The sequence below is a fragment of the Scyliorhinus canicula genome, chromosome 7, assembly GCF_902713615.1.
Source record: "Scyliorhinus canicula chromosome 7, sScyCan1.1, whole genome shotgun sequence".
Taxonomy (NCBI): domain Eukaryota; kingdom Metazoa; phylum Chordata; class Chondrichthyes; order Carcharhiniformes; family Scyliorhinidae; genus Scyliorhinus; species Scyliorhinus canicula.
Window position 1 is genome coordinate 60,990,867 of NC_052152.1, and position 15,880 is coordinate 61,006,746.

The following is a 15,880-nucleotide window of genomic DNA, read 5'->3' on the forward strand; positions in this document are numbered from 1 at the left end:
AGAAACAAAATTCTGTTAAATAATTTTAAAATAGTCTTTAATGATACAAATTTATATAATTAGTCTTTCCAAAATTACTTTACTTAGGATAAATTAAATTCTTATTTGTTTTCACAATGAGAGTATTTTTGGTCAGAAATATTAAACAGAAAGTCAACGGTAAATTATTAAATCAGTAATATTCCCCTTAATGACAAAGGCCAATAACTGTAGGTATTTTCCTGGGGAAGAATACAGAGGAATGAAGGTTCATTTTTACTGCAAGAACACCAGTTCAATCAGCCTGTGGGAAACAGATGCAGCACTGTACATTACAATAAGGTTCTAGTTTGAAATTTCACAGGAAATAGAAATTGTGACCACAGTTCAGAAATGCAAGCTTTTTCCGGTATTCACCATTCCATTCCGTTTTTACCAATGTAGTGGGAAAACATTAATAATTTTTTTAAAATATATAAATTTAGAGTACCCAATTCATTTTTTCCAATTAAGGGGCAATTTAGCCTGGACAATCCACCTACTCTGCACATCATTGGGTTGTGGGGGTGAACCTCACGCAAACACGGGTAGAATGTGCAAACTCCACACAGACAGTGACCCAGGGCAAGGATTGAACCTGGGACCTTGGCGCCTTGAGGTAGCAGTGCTAACCACTGAGCCACCGTGCTGCCTCAACTTTTTTTTTTAAGCTGAACTTGGATGAAAAATACACAAAAGGTCAACAAAAATGTTGTATTTTATATAAACCATAGGATGTTTACACATGATAAGTTGAATGCTTTATCGATGGTAATCGTTAAAAGACGGGACATTAATTATCAGGATATTCCACTCTATTGAAAGATAAATCACATTATTCGGTCTTCACAAAATGAGTAGAACCTTGTAGTGTGCACAATATGCGCTAAACATTTGATGGGTGCTTTTCACAATCAGAATATTCCACCCCCTTCTTTCAGGGTTGGTAGAAAGCAGCCTGTATAATGATTTACCAAAGACATAAGGTGTACACTTCAGAAAAGAGTCAGGGCTCAACTTTGGAAGCGTTAATTGCAATCGGTCGGAGACTCGGGTGGCCATCCAAAATCGAGGTTTGCTCCCAGCATCGAATCGAACTCCATTCTCTGGTCCCTCGCTGGTGACGATGACGAGGTTCACACCCCGTGCCGGCTGCAGCATGCAAAACCGGCATTTACATTCTTTTACATGTCATTAGCGGGTTGGACCCGGTGTGCTCCGGGCCTCTGCAATTCTCCGCCCCACTCAGGCAGGAGTCACATGGGCGCAGTTGAGAACAGGTATTTATTAGCGGGGTTTGGGCGCCATGGCTGCTGAGGGTGCTTGCTGGGGGGGGGGGGGGGGGGGGGGGGGGGATTGTTGTTTTTTAAAATAACTTTAGAGTGCCCAATTCATTTTTCCAATTAAGGGGCAATTTAGCGTGTTCAATCCACCTACCTTGCACATCTTTGGGTTGTGGGGGCGAAACCCACGCAAACGCGCGGAGAATGTGCAAACTCCACACGGACAGTGACCCAAAGCCAGGATCGAACCTGGGACCTCGGCGCCGTGAGGCAGTAGTGCTACCACTGTACCACCGTGCTGCCCTCGGCCACCATTGTTACAGTATTTGTTTTAAATGCACCCATTTGGTACAAGTTACAGGCCTCTGGCTGCTCTCTCTGCTGACTGCTCTTGCTGTCCTGTAAATGGCCACAGAGCCTCTGGTCATTTGGGAGCCCAGCCAGACCACCCCTCTGGAAACCCTCAGACCCCAGGTGACCCTTCAACGGGATGGGCACGGCAACCTCAATCAGTGGCATGCCAGGAGCTGCCACTCCTCAGTGCACTCATATGATGCACAGCCCCAATGCAGGGGAAGCAGAGCTCAGCCCAAACAAAGGACACATGCACCGTGGCCTATGGCACACTCCCTGGAACACTGTCTCTCTCAGGACAGAGACCTCACCAGTCACACTATCAGCTAGCTCACTCCGCACCTGACTCCAAGCCCTGGCTGCCCACTGCACTCCTTCTCCCATCCGTCCTGCCCCCCAGTCAGGTGGGCACAACCTGTATGTCACATCCACATCACACTGCAGCTATGCTCCCAGTAAACGCACACTTCCCTCGCTCACCCCCATCTGTAGGACCTGTCCACATAAAAGCCTCTAAGCATGGGGGCACACTGTGAACCGCTCCACTGTACAACCAGATGCCACCCTGTTGTCGGGAAAACACATGTCCCATCCAATGAGGACATCCACAGTAGATCCCACTGGGGAGACAGGACAGGATCGCAGAGGTCATCAGTGCCATTGGTGGAAGTAGCCACTGGTACCCCTGATAACAGGGTTGGGTGGTGGGGATAGAGACTCCCAGATGCTGCTCACTGTTGAGGACAGTGGGTATAGCATGGAATGCAACATATCAGGAGGAACGGCTGAGGGCTGGAGGTGGGTTCGGGGGAGGGGGAAGGTTGAGGGCGGAGCTGAAGTGAAACGCAGGGTCGATAGCCACCTTGGCCAGGCCCAGAAGAAGACTAATGAGGGGGTCTTCTTCCCTGTCCGCACACCTCACACCAGATAAGCAAAGCGTGGCGCTGACCTAAAACTGAAGAATAGCCCCTTCAAATAACTAAAAAGGGGCTGCAAACGCAAGCAATCTATGTATACAAGGACCACGGACTCCCATTGGCCCAAGAAAACATATGTGACCATGGGGCCATGAACCACCCTAACCTACGAGGCACTGCTGCATGCAACACCCTCCATGCCATGTTCCTGGTGGAAAAGGGAGGACTCCCACATAGACATTCCTCCACTGGAGACCTCCCCCACCGCCAGATGATAGGACCGAACGGCAAGTTGTTACCTGATGGTGTGAAAATCAAGGAAGTGGAGGGAGTGCAACAGGAAAGCTTCTGCATTGAATTGAATGGCACACAGGGAATTTCCGGGAGATGGCTCAAATTGTGGGGTTGCTGCTCCCCAGGAAGGTATCAAGACTCGGGACCAGTCCGGGTGAGGGCCATTTCAGATGGGAGTCCAACACACGCTTGCGTGGCCTTGATGCCGCGACTGCTGTTGGTACAGAGCACCACCATTTTCAGGCTGTGGATTAAATTGGGACGCAAACTAGACGCTAACAAATACATGCCCGATAAGTTCTTGGGGCATCATCCAGGCTGCTCCTCTGCCATCCAGCACATCCACTGTTCTGGTCAACCCAATGGCCCAAGCCCTCTCTTCCGCCAGCAAAATGAATCCGTGTGGAAGGTGACGATTCCTGAACAGCGGCTATCCCGACAACAGCCACTACTACGGACAGAAGGGAATTCTGCCATGAGCAGTCATGTTCCAGACATTAATCAGTTCCCTATAATTCACCTGAGGAAGGAGCAGTGCTCCGAAAGCTAGTGTTTGAAACAAACATGTTGGACTTTAACCTGGTGTTGTAAGACTTCTTACTGTCCTCATCCCAGTCCAACACCGGCATCTCCACATCACAGTTTCCTATAAAACAGAGGCGACTCCTGCAAGCAGGCATGGAGACCTCCAGGCCTATAAACAGAGGCTGCAGGTCACCAGTGCGTCAGGTGGAAGAAATACGTTGTCAGCATACACCATGAGGGAGGGGGCTCAACGCAAAGGTACCTTTGCAGGGTCCAGAGACGGAAAGTCACCACTTGGATGTGAAGGTCCAGCAGCGACTGATATTTTTCCCTAAGCGGGAGATACAGGACCATAGCAGCGACCCATTGCGTGCTTTTGTATCAGAAGTTAGAGATTCTTCTGTATATAACCTGACAAAGTTTGGGGGGGGGGTGACAATGTGACCAGCCAATACCAGAGAATGGTGGATGTCTCTCTTCATTCTCTTTTAAATTGAACAAATGAACGGTAAAATAAACAGACCTGCTGAGGCACTGTAACAAAAACAAAACGTCAAAGGAAACTTAATCTAACAAATTAAAATATCATTACTGGGGTGGTGATGTACACCCGCCCTTGCAGAGGCCACAGGTTGCGGAAGGCCTGCCAATAAAACAGAGGTAGATTTACGTGCTCTTTATTTGTATTGTTAAATATTAGAAATAAGGTACAGGGGCAGCATGGTGGTGCAGTAGTTAGCACTGCTGCCTCACGGCGCTGAGGTCCCAGGTTCGAACCCGGCTCTGGGTCACTGTCTGTGTGGAGCTTACACATTCTCCCCGTGTTAGTGTGGGTCTCACCCCCACAATCCAAAGAAGTGCAGAGTAGGTGGATTGGCCACCCTAAATTGCCCCTTAATTGGAAAAAAGTGAATTGATACTCTAAATTTATATAGAAAAAAGAAGTAAGGTACAGATTTAAGTGAGTTTAATGAGTGTTTTTGTGTGGGGAAAAGGTAAAATTCTCGTTAGATTCATGTTCAGCAAAGGTGTTTGCATGTATGGAGGGCTTTGGTTTCAGTTTAAACTGTGTTTCTATTGTGCTGAGAAAGAGTTTGCGATGGGAAACGTAAACATGAACTTGACAAAAGAATGAGATGTTGCTTAGCAACCAGGGGCCACATTTAGAGAAAATACCTTTTGAAATTTAGTGTTTAACTGGATCGAGCTAGTTGGAGATAAGAAGCGAGAGAGGCCTTGCTTTCAGCTCTGCGAAAAGCAGGAAAGCTATACAATGGAGTAATGGGTACGAAAGCAAGCTCCAGAGAAGTTGAAGGACAGTTATTTTGAGAAACCAGGGAATGAAAAAGCTCCAGAAATACAGAAGGAATAAAGGAGTACTGCCGCTGGAACAGGGTGATGTTCATTGAAGTTAAAATCAGACCGAGGAAGAGAGGAGAGTGAGTTTGGCTATAGACAAGCCATGTAGCTGAGTCATCATATGTTTGGTGTTCTTATTTCCAGTCTTTAGAACATGTGCATTCTGTTGGGGACTGAGGATTTGAATTTATGTCTAGAGGCTTGGATGCATGTTGCAATTCAAGACAAAGGAATATTCAAAGGAGAGATGGAAAACCTGGATATGGATCCTTGATGAAAACAGCTGATGGAAAGCATTAGTTGAAAGCATGTCTTTGTGTTGAGTGGAATTTGGAAACACTGTGTTGCTTAGCTTTGGAGGGGGGTGGCATGGGGAAGGAACTCATGTGATTGCTAACATTTTATCAATTGTGTTTTGAAAATTCTAAGAAAGAACAATGATAGGCAAAGGACTGTGGTACTGGGAAGTAGGCCGACAATGGGAAAAAAAACACACAGACCAAAAAACAGAAACTGCCAAATAAGGCCGTGGTTGAAATTGACACTGGCCGTCTGCCTGAGCACTCAAGTCAATGCAGAAACACATTATCGCTATATGGAACTTCGTGATTACCCACTTACAGTAGATATCATATTTATACCAAAAAAACAAGCCTGTACTGTGAATATGTAACTAACTTACAGACAGAGATGATCAACTTTGCAGCAGGAAAAATGATGAACTGGTCAGGCAAGAATGTTCCAGAGGACAAGGGATCTTGATTGAATCACCCTGGCTGAACAGGAGTATCCTGTTTAATCCTATTAATGAGTTTAAGTCTGAATGGGACAATAGAACTCAGGCCAGGGTGTCTTTTTTTACTGGTTCTGCTATCACGGACTCATAGTTACCCGCACGTACCTTTGACTCAGTGATAGCAGAACCAGTATAAAAGAAGGAATATCGGAACACATCGTTAGTGACAACCTGGGGGGGCCCCAGGCACAACCATCGCAAGAAGAAGGGATCCTCGGCTCAGAGAAGGTATCCACATTGAATGACCAAAGCCTGTCCAGCCTCCCCCACTAAATGCAGGTAATACCTAGAGCTCAGCTGCGAGTTTGTGTCATACTCTGTATGGGTGATGTTGAAAATTGTAATACCCAAATAAAATAGTTACAGTAAAAGAATAAAATTGGGTTAACCGCGAACTTGCTTTTGTCCTTTGTTCGTCTCATAAGTCAGGGCACCTGGTTAAATGTTATAATAATAAACTGGTTGAAGTGTCTGATAATTCACCAGACAACAGGACCATCCATGCTGGAACAGTTCATTCAGTATGAGGATGTGGCCCTCATCCTTTCTGACTATGAATCTGTAGAAGGGATTAACTGGGATGAGTTTGGAGCATTGGTGCCACCATCCGTTACGTAGACTCTAATTATGATCATCCCCCCTTCAATGACCTACTTTCTTTATCTAGGATTACATTTGCAAAACAGGTGCATGACATGTTTCTATCTAGGGGATGCATTGCAAATATTCTTCCTATAGGCTTATTCCAAGATAAATAAAAATCCAGTGTAAGTCTTAAAGTTCAAAGCAGGTTGCACCAAGTATTCCGGCTGTCCAGGGATGAAAATAAATATCAACATTCCAGAAAAAATAGCTACGTTTGAGGAATGTGTAATAAGTGAGAAATAGAGGAGGAATCGGAAAGATTTAGACAGGTTGAATGTCCACAACAAATACTGGTTGTATGGGCAAAGAATTGGCAACCTACTCCATCTGATTTTGGGCATAAGTGAATGCAGGAGCAGAAGACATTTTCCACATCCTTGAGTCTGTGATAAACAGCTTGCAGCAGCTGGCAGATGTGCAACAGTGCTCCTCCAACATCACTACAATCACACAAGGGACTTACACAAACAAACAGTACCACAGAGTAAGTGGCGTCTTCGCAACCATCTGTAGAGCCGTCCCAAAACACAGACCAATTTTCACATGCTGTGACTGATGCCACTCAGACCGTGGTTACTCACTTACAGGAATCTATCGATGATGGATTCAACAGACTATGTCAGTGTTTTTCAAACTTATTTTCTGGCGATCCACTTTTACAAAACGGCTGCCTCTCGCAACCCACGCCACATTCACAATAGATTCTCCGTAGCTACTTTTTAAAACATCACATTCATTGTTGGCACTTCTGTATTATTAAATGTAAAAAATTGTGAGTGAAAGTACATTTTCTATTTTTTGCGGTTATTTGGAGATCTAAATAACTTATAATAAAAATCTCTGCACAGATCATCAGTGTGCGAGACCTTTGATCGCAGGTTCTGAGGTGTATGAAGGGGAATGAGGAAATTCTTGGAAACACGCCTGGATTTAGGGCTGATGGGGAAGGAAAGAGACTCACCATTGATCGCTGAGTCACTGAGAGAGCGACTGATCTCAGAAAGTGAATGGAGAGCAGCTCCCCATTTCAAATATAGATCATTCCCCTTATGGGCACAGAGCACAACTTTAAACATAGATCTGATTGACACGGTTAAGAGTAACTGAAGCTCAACAGACATCACCAAGATTAACTGGCACAGAAATTCAACCAACACTGACAACGTCAATGGTAACAGAAATTCAAGATTAGTTGACAATGGTAACAGTGGCAGACGTTGAACATTAGGTGGATTGGCCACACGAAGATAGATAGAATAGATAGATAGATAGAACAGTACAGCACAGAACACGCCCTTCGGCACTCGATGTTGTGCCGAGTAATGATCACCCCACTCAAACCCACGTATCCACCCTATACCCGTAACCCAACAACCCGCCCCTTAACCTTACTTTTTAGGACACTATGGGCAATTTAGCATGGCCAATCCACCTAACCCGCACATCTTTGGACTGTGGGAGGAAACCGGAGCACCCGGAGGAAACCCACGCACACACGGGGAGGACGTGCAGACTCCACACAGACAGTGACCCAGCTGGGAATCGAACCTGGGACCCTGGAGCTGTGAAGCATTTATGCTAACCACCATGCTACCGTGCTGCCCTTGTTAAATTGCCCCTTAATTGGAAAAAATGAATTTATACTCTAAATTTATGTAGAAAATAGAAATAAGGTACAGATTTAAGTGAGTTTAATGAGTGTTTTTGTGTGGGAACATCAGAACATTAACCCTGAAGTCAGTCACTTTGTGTGACCATTGACTCTGTGCTTCCTATGATCTGTACTGAGCAGATTAATTTCCCCCTTGATTGGGATGGATGGAGTTCCCAAACTCACACCCGTCGTCCCAGAGCCGAGTTCGGATGGGACAAACGTGAATGAGATTTGTAACAGTGGACAAATTGAAAGGTAGGAAGATCCCCACAGGATACACAAGAATTATCTGTGAAATCCTGTATAAGGGAGTACTCCTGCTATGAGTTACTGACTAGGGTACTTGTGGAAACATATTCCAGTCAGCAGTCACTTGGTTTTGGGTGGGAGATGCAGGCCTGGAAATAAAGAGCGTGAAGCAATGCTGGAAACTAACTCTGTGCAGAAGGAGTACCTGCAGGCCTTACATTTTCTTTTCTTTTAAACTCTTCAGTTTTAGATGCTGACTGTGGTGAATGAGATTCACACGGTGTTATAAGTTACCAATGTCACTCTGTTCCCATTGTATATACGCACCGATATTGTAAGTGCAGTTGCACTACCTGACCACCAGGGGGAGTAGCACTGGGAGTACTCAAGAGTTTGTACTGGGCTCCCCCCTTGGCTCCGCCCAGAACTCCTTCCCCTGGAGCTGATGTATAAAGATCCGTGCCACAGAGCCAGCCAGCCAGTTCATCGAAAGTTCAACGGCGAACAGGCTGGCTCTGTTGTAATTATATTAAAACCGCTATTGTAATCCTACAAGCACGTGTCCGTAGAATTGATGGTTCCATCAATTTAATATACTTACGAAACAGTCGAAGTAAATCATGGAAGCAGCCCTCAAGTCCGGATGCCTAGAACTCGACCCACAGGCTGCAGAGGCTAAAGAAATTTTCTCCCACTGGCTGAGATGTTTTAAGGCCTACCTGGCAGAAGCCAGCACCGCTGGAATAACGGAGGAACAAAAGCTCAGCCCACTGCACGCGAGGGTAAGCCACAGAATCTCCACACAGCAAAACCCGGCCGGTTCTTACACCGCTGCGCTGGCGATATTGGACAAAACGTATGCTAGGCCCATCAACGAGGTTTATGCACGCCACGTGTTTACGACTCGTTGTCAGCAGCCAACAGAAGCACTAGCTGAATTCATACGGGAGCATAACAATCTTTCCAATGACTGTAACTACCAGGCCGTTACCGCGGCCGAACATAGGGAGCTTGCTGTGCGGTATGTTTTTGTAGCGGGCCTCAGATCAAACTATGTGCGCCAAAGGCTGCTGGAAAAGGGGGCCCAAGACTTAGACACTACTGTGGAGGCTGCTACCACAATGGAAGTCTCCTTCCGCAGCCTCACCTCGTTTCCCGCGGACCCCATCGTGGGCCCCCGACCAACAACTCTCCCAGGCCTGTGCCGCATGGCCCCCCAGCTACCGCGCTGCCAAAGCCAGTTACTCCGCGGCCCCAGCCAGTCACTCTGCTGCCCCAGCCAGCTACTCAGCTGCCCCAGCCTGCCATTTCTGTGGACAAAGCCAGCACCCACGGCAGCATTGCCCAGCCCAATCCGCGACCCGCAGCAGCTGTGGGAAGAAAGGCCACTATGCCAGAGTGTGCCTCGCAAAAAGAGCCCCAGTTTCTAACTCCCCAGTAGAGAGAACAAATCGCTCCCAGCGCAAGTGGGCCCGTGGGGCCCAAAACGCTGCGGCCTACGGCCCCCTCCCGCCACGTGCGATCCATGGGGGCCGCCACCTTGGCAAACCCCCACCATGCGGCCGGCCACGTGCGACTCATGGGGGCCGCCATCTTGGACGCTATCTTCCTCGCCGCTCACCACGTGCGATCCACGGGCCCCATCTGCATCTCCATGCTCAGATAGCTCATCAGAAGACTACGACTTCCCCGGGCACCCATCACACGGCCCGCAACTCAACGCGGTCACCGTAGATCAATCCCGCCCCAAGCACCTACGAAGTTCGATGGCGGAGGTCCAGATCAACAGGTACAGCACGCCATGCCTCTTTGACTCCGGGAGCACCGAGAGCTTTATACATCCAGAGCTGGTAAGACGCTGTTCGCTTTCTATTTTTCCTGTGAGCCAAACTATCACCCTCGCTTCGGGCTCCCACTCGGTCCAAATCCAAGGACGCACCATTGCTACGCTCACAATTCGGGGCGCTAGTTATTCAAAATTTAAACTTTATGTCCTGCCCGACCTCTGCGCGCCACTCTTATTAGGCCTGGATTTCCAGTGCATCCTCAAGAGCCTCACCCTCAGCTTCGGCGGGCCCATGCCCCCACTCACTATCTGCAGCCTAGCCACGCTGCGCATCTCCCCCCCCCCCCTCCTCTCCCCCCCCCCCCCCCCTCCTCTCTTCGCCAATCTCACTCCAGATTGCAAACCAGTAGCTACTCGACGGCTGCTCAGTGAGGGGATCATAGAGGCCAGTAATAGTCCCTGGATAGCTCAGGTGGTGGTCGTCAAGACCGGGGGAAAATTTTGCATGGTCGTCGACTATAGCCAGACCATAAATCGCTTTAGGCTCCTAGACGCGTATCCCCTCCCCAGAATTGCAGACATGGTTAATCAGATCGCCCAATATCGGCTATTTTCCACGGTGGATCTGAAGTCTGCAACCAGCTCCCAATCCACCCGGAGGACCGCCACTACACGGCATTCGAGGCCGATGGCCGCCTCTTCCATTTCCTCCGGGTTCCCTTCGGCGTCACTAATGGGGTTTCGGTGTTCCAACGAGCAATGGACCAAATGGTAGACCAGTACGGGCTGCGAGCCACGTTTCCATATCTGGACAATGTTACCACCTGCGGCTATGACCAGCAGGACCACGACGCCAACCTCCACCGTTTTCTCCAGACGGCACAGAAATTAAACCTCACTTTTAACAAGGAGAAATGCATTTTCTGCACAAACAGACTGGCCATCCTCGGCTACGTCGTGGAGAACGGAGTCCTGGGCCCAGACCCAGACCGTATGCGCCCCTTCTTAGAACTCCCCCTCCCTCATTCCCCCAAGGCCCTCAAACGGTGCTTGGGGTTCTTTTCATACTATGCCCAGTGGGTCCCTCAATATGCGGATAAAGCCCGCCCACTCTTTAAGGCCACACGATTTCCCCTGTCAGCTGAGGCACGCCAGGCCTTCAGCTGCATCAAGGAGGACATCGCCAAAGCAGCCATGCGGGCGGTGGATGAATCCACTCCCTTTCAGGTTGAGAGCGACGCCTCAGTGGTAGCTCCAGCAGCCACTTTAAATCAGGCAGGGAGGCCTGTTGCATTTTTCTCCCGTACCCTAGCCGCTTCAGAACTCCGACACTCCTCAGTCGAGAAGGAAGCACAAGCCATCGTGGAGGCTGTTCGTCACTGGAGGCACTACCTCGCAGGTAGGAGGTTCACCCTCATCACCGACCAACGATCAGTTGCCTTTATGTTTGACAACTCGCAAAGGGGCAAAATAAAAAACGATAAAATCCTTCGGTGGAGGATCGAACTCTCCACCTATAGTTACGATATTAAATATCGACCGGGGAAGCTCAACGAGCCCTCGGATGCCCTATCCCGCGGTACATGCGCCAGCGCACAGATCAGCCGTCAAAAAGCCATCCACGATGACCTCTGCCATCCAGGGGTCACCCGGCTCGCCCACCACATCAGAGCCCGAAACCTGCCTTTCTCCAACGAGGAGGTAAAAGCAGTCACCAGGGACTGCCCGATCTGTGCGGAGTGCAAAGCGCACTTCTATAGACCAGACAGGGCCCACCTGGTCAAGGCTTCTAGGCCCTTTGAACGCCTTGCGATCGATTTCAAAGGGCCACTCCCCTCCACTAACAAGAACATTTATTTCCTCAACATCATAGACGAGTTCTCCCTATTCCCTTTTGCCATTCCGTGCCCCGACATGACCTCCCACACAGTCATTAGGGCCCTGCATCGTGTCTTGACCCTGTTTGGGTTCACCAGCTACGTGCACATGACCGGGGTTCGTCCTTTATGAGCGACGAGCTGCGTCGGTACCTGCTCGACAAGGGCATCGCCTCGAGCAGGACTACCAGCTACAACCCCAGGGGGAATGGGCAGGTGGAGAGGGAGAATGCGACGGTCTGGAAGACCGTCCTACTGACCCTCCGGTCTAGAAAACTCCAAGTCTCCCAGTGGCAAGAAGTCCTCCCAGACGCGCTCCACGCAATTAGATCCCTCCTCTGTACAACGACCAATCAAACCCCTCACGAGCGGCTCTTCATTTTTTCTAGGGGCACTACCACGGGGGTCTCACTTCCGGCGTGGCTGAGGACACCAGGCCCGGTTCTCCCGAGGAAGCACGTCAGGGCGCACAAAACCGACCCCCTTGTTGAAAAGGTGCGCCTCCTCCATTCCAACCCCCAGTACGCATTTGTGGAGTTCCCGGACGGTCGCCAGGACACAGTATCCCTTCGGGACCTGGCACCCGCTGGATCCAGCCCCCCCTACCCCCACCGAGGAACTCCTTTCCCCGTTCCCTATGCTGCCGCCCCCTTGCGCCCCCGATCCCGCAAGCTCGCCCCAACTGTTCCACGCGCCAGCACCAGCCCACCCCCAGCAGCCGGTCGAGCCAGAGGTGTATGAAGTTCGGACGAGACCCGCCCCGGAGTCTGCCATCGTACCCCAGCTCTCAACACCCACCCAGCCACCGCAAGAGGCTGCAACCCTGGTGCTCCGCAGATCGCAACGAACAATTCGTCCACCGGACAGACTAACTCTGTGAGCCACCACCCCCGTCGGACTTGATTTTTTTCACAGGGGGTGAATGTGGTGAATGAGATTCACACGGTGTTATAAGTTACCAATGTCACTCTGTTCCCATTGTATATACGTACCGATATTGTAAGTGCAGTTGCACTACCTGACCACCGGGGGAGTAGCTCTGGGAGTACTCGAGAGTTTGTACTGGGCTCCGGCCAGAACTCCTCCCCCTGGAGCTGCTGTATAAAGATCCGTGCCACAGAGCCAGCCAGCCAGTTCATCGAAAGTTCAACGGCAAACAGGCTGGCTCTGTTGTAAGTATATTAAAACCGCTATTCTAATCCTGCAAGCACGTGTCCGTAGAATTGATGGTTCCATCACTGACTAACCTGGCTGATCAGCTGCTGCAGAAACAGGAGTGGCTGCTGGTGGCCTTGTCGGTGGCGGTGACTGTATCAGTGGACCAGTTAGGCAGAAAATCCACAGCACCGGTCTCTACATCAGTCTCATGTGGCCACACACCGCAATGTAGCCAGAATTCAGCCAGAGACAAAATGGGAAAAAAGATCAGGCAATCCGAGGGGATCATATTTGGCGACCCATTTTACATCATCCCACCCGTGGGTCGTGAACCCCATTTTGAAAAATACTGGACTATGTAATCAGCTGAAAACAGCATTCACTCGAGACAATAAAAGCCACCGGCTTTGACAACATCCATGTTGTGATGCATAAAACTTGCATACCAGAGCTAGCTGCTCTCACAGCTAAGTTATATCAACTACGAATCAGGCATTTATCTGAATAATGTGGCTGATTGCCAAGGTATGTCCTCAGCATACAAACACACTTCCTCAAACCAGGACAATTGCTGGCCTCTTAGCTTTCTGCCAAGCATCAGTGGACTGATGGAAGGTGTATTCAATAATGTTATCAAATGACATTGGCACATTAATAATGATTCAGCAACACTCAGTTCGGGTTCTGCCAAAACAACTTAGTTCCCGACCTGACATTCATTGAGATATGGTTGCATGATTAGAATACCAAAGTGAGGGTATCTACTCAAGGCATCAGAACAGTAATTAACTAAATATGGCAAAGTAGTTCTGGCAAAAGTGGAGTCGAAGGAGAACCATAAAAATACAATTGCTAGGCTATGAAATGTGGATTTCATCTGAATAGTATAGTTGTTCAGTGGTGGCATGTGACCATAATGGATGTACAGATAAATCCCATTTTTGAAATGGGTGGAGGCCAAGTTCATTCCATAAAAAAGGATTTTCCTTAAAACCAGTATTGTGTTTCTGTGAGGGAAGATTCAGTCTAAACCCCATCAGCACCATGAGCCTACATAGAGGCAAAGCTGCAGGACTGACCAGCCACAGGAAATCTCAATGGTGGATGCCCAGGGTGAAACTGAAGGAAAGAGGAGAGGCTGGGGAAATAAGGGGCTCAGAAGTTCCTCAATACTTTCAGTCAGAAAGCTGTTCTGGACAAGAATTTCTATTGGAAGGTTGGTAAACAGTTCTAGATATGAGGGATAAGGGCGGCACGGTGGCGCAGTGGTTACCACAGCTGCCTCGCGGTGCTGAGGACCCGTGTTCGATCCCTACCCCAGGTCACTGTCGTGGAGTTTGTACATTTTCCCCGGGTCTGCGTGGGTCTCACCCCCATAATCCAAAAATATGTGCAGGGTAGGTGGATTGGCCACGCTAAATTGCCCCTTAATTGGAAAACAATTATTGGATACTCTAAATTTATATATTTTTTTAAATGAGGGATGAAAAGGTGAGGGGCGGATTCTTCATCCCGGCAGCCGGCCAATGGGATTTCCTATTGTGGGCACCCCGACGCCTTCGGGAAATCCGTGGGCATGTGTGCGCTGCCAAAGAAACAGAGGATCCCGCCAATGGAGAATCCAGCCCGAGATGTTTGAGGGGACAAAGGTGCCATAGTGCTTGGGGGAAATTGGATATGGTGAGAGCAATACTGTGTGTGGACAGTTTGAACAGGACGGATGGAGAAATGTATGGCTGAATGGGATGGCTTTGGTGTGGGGAAGGAGATGCTGCCTGTAATCCATGTAAGGGCTGAAATATTAATACATTTATCCTTTCTGAGGGAACTGGTGTGTTATGGAGTGGGACAATGTTAGGTGATTTGGTGGGTCAGAAAGAAGTTGGTGGAAGGTGTAAAAGCAATGGGGAAGCGAATGTCAGTTCCTAAATTATGGCAAAGATAGAAGGCACCAGCCTTCACCAAATCATATACATATATTGTGCCCAGGAATGCTGCATTTTGTCAATTTGAAACTGCAGTCTTCCTGTAAAAGCCACTTCCTACAGTAACGATACCATGCATGTGATATCATCACTTTAATGGTTATTTTTAAAATACGTTTTAGCCTGTGACTTGAACACGTCAGTCGATATATATCGACCCACCAGCGAAACAAGATGAACACCCACAATCCAGTACACCACAAGTCTGTCTGTAAAACCAGCATTTCTGGTAAATTGGCATTGCGTAAAAATGGGATTTACTTGTCGATCACAAATAGAGATTTGCATTTACCTTTCCATTGGTTCTCTCCAAGTTCTTTTTTTATTGAAACTTTGGCTAACTTTTCATTGGCATGAGTCTCATTGTACCAGTGCACTGCAGTTGAAAAGGGACTTCTAGTTGGGGTTATTCACTATGGCTATAAACATCAGATGCGATCTCCAAACAGCCATCCGTTAATTGTTTATGGACCTTCAAATAATGGAGGTATGGCGGACTACAACAGGACAAAACATCATGGTTGCTCGCTTAACATAAAGGGTAATATGCAGCATGTAATTTATATAGTCAGAAAGTACATGGAATTTTATGGAGCGATAGTTTTTCCGAATCATGCATATTGAAGTATTGCGGTGTTGCTGGAAATCTGAAATCAAAACGGAAAATGCTGGATAAACTCAGCCGGCCTGTCAGCACATCTAGAGAGAGAAACAGAGTTTCCTTTTTATAAATTTAGAATACCCAATTAATTTTTTCCAATTAAGGGGCAATTTAGCATGGCCAATCCCCCTAACCTGCACATCTTTGGGTTGTGGGGGTGAAACCCGCGCAAACACAGGGAGAATGTGCAAACTCCACACGGACGGTGACCCAGAGCCGGGATTGAACCTGGGACCTCGGTGCCGTGAGGCAGCACTGCTAACCACTGCGCTGCCCAGAGAAACAGAGTTAACGATTCGGGTCCGTATGACTTCTTCAT

At 48.4% G+C, this 15,880-nt stretch overlaps 1 protein-coding gene across 1 annotated transcript in view; it reads right to left on the reverse strand.

The window, feature by feature from the left end:
- Positions 1-15,880, reverse strand: part of si:dkey-100n23.5 (cyclic AMP receptor-like protein A) — a 334,022-nt gene that overhangs the window by 142,242 nt on the left and 175,900 nt on the right. The window lies entirely within an intron of this gene.